The 8,321-nt window shown below is 55.0% G+C and overlaps 1 protein-coding gene across 1 annotated transcript in view; it reads left to right on the top strand.

The window, feature by feature from the left end:
- Positions 1-4,643: 4,643 nt before the first annotated feature.
- Positions 4,644-8,321, top strand: part of DENND2A (DENN domain containing 2A) — a 104,917-nt gene continuing 101,239 nt past the window's right edge. Inside the window, exon 1 of the mRNA XM_059172031.1 lies at positions 4,644-4,933. The gene's annotated coding sequence lies outside the window, so the exon portion shown is untranslated. The remainder of the gene's footprint in view (positions 4,934-8,321) is intronic.

Genomic DNA, 8,321 nt, shown 5'->3' with positions numbered 1-8,321 from the left:
ATGAGGGTTGTGGTGGCTGGGAAGGAAGTCGCGTCCAGCTGTCTGTAGGCAGGAGAGAATGGGCCAAGGCTGGAGAAGGGAAGCAGGGAGAGGGCCGCCTGAGGAGGCCAGGAGCAGGGGAGCCCTGCTGCGGGTGGGCTCACATCAGCCACCGGAGTGGTGCGGAGGAGCCTGGCCAAGGGCATGTCAAGGTGAAGCTGTGGATTGGGGCTTTTTCCCTGCCCCTAAAATAAGTTCCTTCCTTGCTCGGCCACATCGAGATGTCACGGGCCTGAGCATTAGAGAAGGATTGCTCTCCCCACATCAGCTTTCTGCATAAAAGAATAGTAACAACACCCAAACCTCTTATCGGTTCTCTGCTGTGCTCAGGTGGCCGTGACCCAGAGGAGGGGTTGCTGTCACGCAAGGGCTGAGAAGGAATGGGTCCCAGTGACCCAAGCAGGGGACACCCAGTGTCTAAGGAGCAGTGTCCGAAATTCCTGGAGGAACTGCACCGCCTGTGCCTTCCAGAGGGGGAAGCATAACCAGAACGTGGACTGAACGCTGATCTGGAAATCACTGTGCAGAGTGGCTGGCACTGGGCAGAGCCCGGCTCTCAGGCAAAGCTGGTGTAACAAAGGACATGGCTTGAGCCAGACAGGCCTCAGCTAGTGTGACCTCAAATAAGGCACATAACCTTTTGGAAGTTCTCTTTCCTGTCCATAAAATATTAGGGGAGATCGTTAATTGCTCACGAGTGTGGGAGGATTCTGTGACATGACGTATGCGAAGTTGCTGGAATGAAGGACTCTCTGTAAATGTTTAGCATCCAAAGGGAATTTGAATAGAAAGAAAACAATTTTGGGGAGAGGAGTTGGTCAAGGCTCCTTTTCAGGCTCTCTCCCCATCTTAAACCAGGCTAGCCTCCTTCTGGCCCTTGACCCCCGGTTCTCCTTTACTTGGTTTAGAGGTGAGATGAAGCAGGATCTTCATGCCCAATGAGGGAGGAGAAAAACGGCCTGCTCCCTTCTGCTGAACTCTGAGCACTTTTCTCTTTGCTCCTGCAGAGAGAGAGAGATTAGAAAAATAACAGGGGCGCCTGGGTGGCTCAGTGGGTTAGGCCGCTGCCTTCGGCTCGGGTCATGATCTCAGGGTCCTGGGATCGAGTCCCACATCGGGCTCTCTGCTCAGCGGGGAGCCTGCTTCCTCCTCTCTCTCTCTCTCTCTGCCTGCTTGTGATCTCTCTCTCTGTCGAATGGATAAATAAAATCTTAAAAAAAAAAAAAAAAGAAAAATAACAGGAGGTAATTGAGAGCGCCCCCAATGGTCCGGGCCCAGTACTACCCCCTTTGCTCGCTGGATCAGCTTTAATCCCGGCAACAGGATGAAGTGGGTTATAACCGTTCCTACTTCCCCCTTACAGATGGAGACCCTGAGAATCCAAAGCAGAGCAACCTGCTCCAGACCCCACACTGCCCCCCAACAGGATGCTGAAGGAAGAGGAGGGAGGGGTAGGAGAGATTCTGTAGGACTCCTTGCTCTTTCTAGGTGGAAAAAGCAGGATTCAAGATCAAGGCGCGGCGCCCCGGTGGCCCAGTCCATTAAACATCTGCTTTTGCGTCAGGTCATGACCCTGGTGTCCTGGAATTGAGTCCCGCATCGGGATCCCTCCCTCTGCCTGTGCTTTCTTTGTCAAATAAGTAAATAAATACAATATTTAAAACAAACAAAAAAAAAATCAAGAAAAGTTAACTCTGGCTCTCTCCTCCCATCGGCACCTTCCCTGACTTGAGGCCAGGCAGTATCTCCTACCCTAAGCCTCATTTTCCTTTTCTTTTTTTTTTTTCTTTTTTTAAAGCTTTTATTTATTTATTTGATAGAGATCACAAGTAGGCAGAGAGGCAGGCAGAGAGAGGAGGAAGCAGGCTCCCCGCTGAGCAGAGAGCCTGATGGAGGGCTCGATCCCAGGACTCTGGGATCATGATCTGAGCTGAAAGCAGAGGCTTTATCCCACTGAGCCACTCAGGTGCCCCTGGCCTCATTTCCCACCATGGAGATTTGCTGAGGACAGACCGGGAGGGCTGGGGCCACGGCTGGAGCAGTCAGTGTCAGGAACTGGAGAAGAGGGACCACGGAGAGGGACTCCCACACTCCAGGGCATGGCCCCCACCATGGATGGCTTGCCTGACTTCTGGAGCTGGAGAACCAGAGCTTGGGATGGACCAGAGGTAGCATCAGCTGGGAAAGCTCCAGGGAGCCAGTAGGGGCAGGGCCACACAGGGAAGGAGGGACCCTGCCTCATGGCGACAGAGCCATTGACGGGCCCAGGGACAGGAGCAGCCATGGGGTTGGGGGCTGTGACACGCAGGCAGGGATGGAAGCTTGCAAAGCACTGGCCCCACGTCACTCATCAGAGTCTGAGCCAATGAGCTGAGGCAGGGAATTTTTCTAAAACAAGTTAGTGTCTAGAACTCAAAGATGACAGAGCCAATGGAGTGGTGGCCACTACTAAGGAACTCCCCAGCCTCGTCTCTGCTTTGTCCACCTGACATGTGCCTGGCGGTTTGGAAGGCACAACATCCAAGGCGACAGGTCTGCTGCGTGCACCGGGTTGGGGGAGGCATCCAGCTGGGCTCTCAGTCCTTCTCTGCTTGCCATTGGCTCTACTTTGCCAGTTTGCCTTCATGATGCCCCAGAACTCCGGTTCTAATTAACCTGGAAGAAGTCAAGTCTTTGATCTTAGTACCTGAAAAGGTATTAAATGATGTTTCAACAAGCAAAGCAATAATTTAAATGCTTGTACTTTTGGGGCACCTGGGGGGCTCAATGGGTTGAATGTCTGTCTCTTGACTTAGATTCAGGTCCTGATCTCAGGGTCATGGGGTCAAGCCGAGCAACCGACTCCAAGCTCAGTGCAGAATCTGTTTGAGACACACTCTCTCTCTGTCTGTCTGTCTGTCTCTCTCTCTCCCCCCGCCTCTCCCCCACTCACTTGCTTTCTATCTCCCTCTACAATAAATAAAATCCTTAAAGATTATAAAATCCTTAAAGATTTTTATTTATTTATTTATTTGACAAAGAGAGAGCAGAGCAAGAGTGGGGGTGAGGGGCAGAGGGAGAGGGATAAGCAGACTCCTGGCTGATCCCAGGACCCCAAGATCACCACCTGAACCAAAGACAGACGCTCAACTGACTGAGCCACCCAGGAGCTCCAGTAAATAAAATCTTTAAAAATAAATAAATAAGTGTTTATACTTTTAAAAATTTATTTATTTATTTATTTATTTATTTGACAGAGAGAGAGAGAGAGAATAGAGAGAGAGACTCCAAGATAAGGAACACAAACAGGGGGAGTGGGAGAGGGAGAAGCAGACTCCCGGTTCAGCAGGGAGCCCCGTGCAGGGCTGGATCCCACCACCCTAAGATCATGACCTGAGCCAAAAGCAGATTTAATAACTGACCCACCCAGGCACCCCAATACCTTTATTCTTCTTCTTTTTTTTAATGCTTATATCTTGCAAATTCGTATTCTGAAAGTTTATTTTGTTTAGTTGAAATGGCATGATGGAGTTTAGGAAGCTTTAACAAGCCAGAGAAAAGTTTCAGAGATCTCACAGAATGAGCAAAACCCTTAGCTAAGAAGGAAACTATTTTCCTGTGACTTTCCTATGACTGATCTAAATCAGTCCCTCAAATCTTGGGTCCCCAGTCCACAGGGACTGCCTAGACAGTATCTAATGTTCTCCGTGCCCTGCAACCCTTTCTTTTCCTCTCTCTCCTGCACCCCCCTTTCAAGGATACAGGCTAAGCCTCTATCTCCCCTCCCCACCCTTGCCTGAGCTTTAGACCCTTCCTTCTAGCCGCCCGCCCTCCCCGAGCTAAAAAACAAGAGTGACTTTTCTCTGGTATAGAGAGGAGCCAGGAGTCTCCCCCGCCCCCCCCCCCCCACCCCCGGCCCATAAATCACCACTGTCATCTCGGTCTCCCTTACATCAGGGAACTCCTAGGTTCAAAACCCCGGCGTGGCCCCCCATTGTCCTCAGCATAAAAAGCCCACAGCACTCGGCGTGTACTTCTCACTTGGCAGTCCTAACTCAGGCGATCTGTGTTCCTTGGTTGTTTGAGTGAGTGGGGGCAGTGGACACTATAAAGTCACTGCCCCCACCCCGGGACCTTTTCCTGACTCCCCTCCCCGAGCGGCTCGGGAACCCGTGCGCCCCGCCTTCGGGCCCCCGGGCCTCATTGCCTGGATCGCGGTTGTCTGAGCCCCGGCCGGACTGCAAGCTGCAAGCGGCGAGGGTGGCGGCGGCCTCGTTGACTGGGGTGTCGCGGACCCGGCGCCGCGCCTGACCCGTTGTAGGTACCCCACGGACGCGTTAGGCGACCGGAGCGAACGCAGGTGGGGGTGCAGGCAGGGTCGCCGCCACTTCCTTGCCTGCGGACGAGGGTCTGAGCCGCGGCCGGGCGCGGAGACGGAGAACGCCGCGCCGCTGGGTCTCCAGCAAAGAAAGGGTTAAGCCGCCAGCGCGCCCCCCCCCCACCCCCTCAAAGGCAAGGGGAAGAGTCCGGCAGAAGGTCCTGTTTACCGGAGCCGCTCGAGTCCGCGCGGCCCTGGGAGAGGCGTTGCCGTGGCAACCGGCCGGGCGCCCGCCAGCTGCGGATGAGCTCACTGGAGCAGCGGCGGGCGGGGGGCGGCGGCGGCGGGGCGCGCGGCCCGGCGGGGAGGACGCGGCAGCCGGCCGAGCCCGCCCTCCACTCGCCCACAGCGGCGGCCGGGCGGCGGGCACGCGAGCGGAGGGCGCGCGGCTCTCCGGGCGCCGGGAGAGGCCCGGCCGACTGCAGGGCGGAGGGCCGCGGGCCATGGCGCCCCGGGCCCCCGCCGCCCGCCGCCCCCGCCCGCCCGGGCGCCCCCGAACTGCGCCTCGGAGACCGCGGAGCGGCGGCCCGCCGGGAGGTAGGGCCGGGCCGGGGAAAGCGAGGAGGGGACGCGCCGGGCGGGGGCGGGGGCGGGGGGCGCCGCGGAGGGGCACGCGCCGGGGGGGGGGAGGGGAGGCGGCGGCGGGAGCTGCCCCTGGCCGGAGAGGGGAGGTGGCTCCTTGCAGACCCACGACCCGGGCTCCGGTCTGCGGACGTGGGGACCGAGGCGCTTCAGCCCGACCTGTGGGACTCGAGCAAAGTCTTGGCCGGACGGCCTCCGGGGGCTCGGGACGACTTTCAGGCCGAGTGGGGAAGCCGTGGTCCCGCGCCTCGGAAACCTGCAGAAACTGGGCAGAGCCGGCCCTCTGCCGGGCTGGGTCCCAGGGGCGAGAGTGTGTGTGGGGGTGGGTGGGTGTGTAGAGAAAGAGTCGAGTGGGGCTGAGGGGGCCGAGCAGCCAGACACCCCCCTCCCCGCTGTGGTCAGAATGTGCAGTCTTGGGAAAGCAGGATGGTGAAGATGATTGAATGATCCTATTTCTCCCACTTTCCCCCTAAGGATGGCGTTGGGAGCAGATGGAGCCCAGGGGGCTCTTAACAACAGGAGATAGAATCAAGTTTGGGAGGGACCCCAGAGAGCTGGGTTCGAAGCCCTGAGGAGAGCCAGATCTCAGCGGTCGAGTCCTTTCCCGGAGGGGACGCGGGGCGGACGCGGGGCGGACGCGGGGCGGACGCGGGGCCGTGCACTCCGGGGCTTGGCCCCGGAGAGGGAAGAGCGGTGACTGTTCTCATCAGCCAGTGCTGGGGAAGGGGCCGGCGGACCTCGAGCCGGTGTGCTAGTGCTTCAGGGCTGTGATTTCTCTAAGCTCTCAAGGACCCGGGTAATAATAGCCCCAGGGCAGTAGGCTAATAAGGGGTTCCCTACTATAACTTTGTTATTCAACTCTTGCACTCTTGGTTACAACTTAACAAAATCCTTTCTGCTTGCATCATCACAGTATTGAACACAACAGAGGAGTGGAGTAGAAAGTCTTTGGGGTGGGCTGCTTTGGAGGAGCCAATTTTTTTTTTTTAAAGATTTTATTATTTATTTATTTTTTGACAGACAGAGATTACAAGTAGGCAGAGAGGCAGGCAGAGGGAGAGGAAGGAGGAAGCAGGCTCCCCGCTGAGCAGAGAGCCCGGTGGATGCGGGATGGATCCCTGGATGCCGGGATCATGACCTGAGCTGAAGGCAGAGGCTTTAACCCACTGAGCCACCCAGGTGCCCTGGTGGAGCCAAATTCTGTGAGCAGTAAAGGCAATCAGTAACTGGTTTTGACGACCGGTGGTGAATAGTATGGCGGAGGAGGATGGCCTTCAGGTCCTTTTATTGGAACGATTTGAAGCCTCCCTGGCTTGTGTAATCATTCACTTAAAAGCTATGTGCTGCTAGGCATTGGGAACAAACACAGCAATGAATAAGAGATATCTCTCTTCTTCAGAACCAGCCATCCTGCTTGAGTAGTCAAAAAATTAAAAGCAGGGGCACCTGGCCGGCTCAGTCAGTAGAACATGGGATTCTTGATCTCCGGGTTGTGAGTTCAAGCCCCACACTGGGTACAGAGATTACTTAAGAAAAAAAAAAAAATTTTTTTTTTTTTTTTCCCAAACCAGTCCTAGGCTGGCCTAGCTGAGTGCTACATGCTAGGAGAGCCCTGAGCAAGGCCACCCAACTAAGGAGAGGCCCACAGACGAGGTAATGCTGGGACTGAGCCCTGAAAACTTCTTCACTGGGAGAACAAAGCAGGGAAGGTGGTTCCAGCCTGAGGGAACAGAAATCACAAAGTCACCAAGAGGGAAGGGGGGGTAAGTGTGGGGAGAACTCACAGTGTGCCACCAGAGGGAAGGGGGGTCTCACTGACGCTGGAGTGATAGGTTCCGCCTGATATCCTAGAAAGCCTGTTCTGGTTGCTGGGTGGGGTCCTGGAGGATGTGACCAAGGCCACGCGGCACCCCGGCCGGGGCGTTACTGACGCACTGACGCACAGACAATTGGTGATTCTGAGGTAGGATGGAAGGATCCAAGAGATCAAGAGGTAGGACCCGGTGACAGGCTCTGGTGCAGATGAGGTAACTTAGACGGAAACTAAGAGCCCCCAAACTCAGGAGAAGACAAAGCAGAGCAAAGGAATGGATATTTTGAGTGGCCCGAGTTTAGCAGATTACAACACTTGGACCATGAGTTTGGCTCTAAATTTTCTGGCAGCTTAGAGACAAAAATACACTGACTTGCGCTGTTTTGGATTTTGGACAACAGAAAGCTTACAGATTATTTTTCAGAACACAATTTTTCCTGGAATTAACTCAGCAGGGAATTTTTCATGAGGAACTTGGTGTAAAGACCAAAGAGTGACAGAGAAAAAAAATCTTCCTTGTTGGTGTTACAGAAGACAGGAAGATAAAATTCCACACGACTGTCTTCCTACACCATCTTCCTGTTATGACTTGGGAGCTTACTGCCTCTCTGTGAGCTCTGAGTGTTGCTCAGGTTTATGGGCAGTGGCGGTGCAGGCAGCCGGAGCCGGAGCCGGGGGAATTCTGTGTGGAGGAGCCCATTTTCTCAAGTGGAGGAAGAGGGGGCACCAGCTTTGATGGATGGAGAGCGCAGAGGACGCGCTGGGCGCCCATCTTGACGGGAAGGAAGCAAGTCATAGCGTGGTCCACTGCCCACTGGGCTCGACTCTGTCTGGTCTGGTGAAGGGTCTGGTAGGACAGTGTGCGTCCGGAAATCCTGACCCAAGGAAAAGGGGGATTGAGAGCAGCATCTGAGGATTCCATTCCGATGGACGAAGCACTTGCCCCACCGTGGTCTGGGTCTTTGTACCCTCAGACCTGAGGTTAAGCCTACTTCTCAGCAGGAGGGGGGTGGGTGGGACTCAGGAGACAAGAGATTCACTCCGGTGCCTAGTGCGAGTGCAGCCAGGGAGGGTGGGAATCTTGTTTGTTGAAACACGAGGAATGTCACAGAAGAGCAGGGGTTGTAAGCCAAGCTGGGGCGGACCTTCTGTGGACTCAGTCCCCAGTCTCCCAGCAGCCAGGCCTTTCCCTTTGCTTTCTGCGGAAGGGACAGAACCTGCAGAATCCATGTCAATGCGTGGCTTTTGTTGAAACCATTTCTTGTTCATTTTAGATGTCCTAAATTAGCATTGAGTAGGTATAAGATTCTACACCCCCCCCCCATCATGTTTCTTAATGTTTTAAACTCAGGGTGCACTTTAGAACACTTTGATGTCCTGGGTGAGCATTTCTTTAAACAACAGGTGCCTCCACGCCCCACCTCCCCTGTGGATTAAATAAAAATCGCTGAGAATGGGCTCTGGGCATCAGGATTTTTGAAAGGCCACAGGTGATTTTAAGGTACAGCCAGAGGTAGGGGCACCTGGGTG

Source organism: Mustela lutreola, chromosome 4, assembly GCF_030435805.1.
Source record: "Mustela lutreola isolate mMusLut2 chromosome 4, mMusLut2.pri, whole genome shotgun sequence".
In the NCBI taxonomy this organism is placed as follows: domain Eukaryota; kingdom Metazoa; phylum Chordata; class Mammalia; order Carnivora; family Mustelidae; genus Mustela; species Mustela lutreola.
Note: the sequence above shows the minus strand (reverse complement) of the source record. Positions and strands in the feature narration are given on the sequence as shown.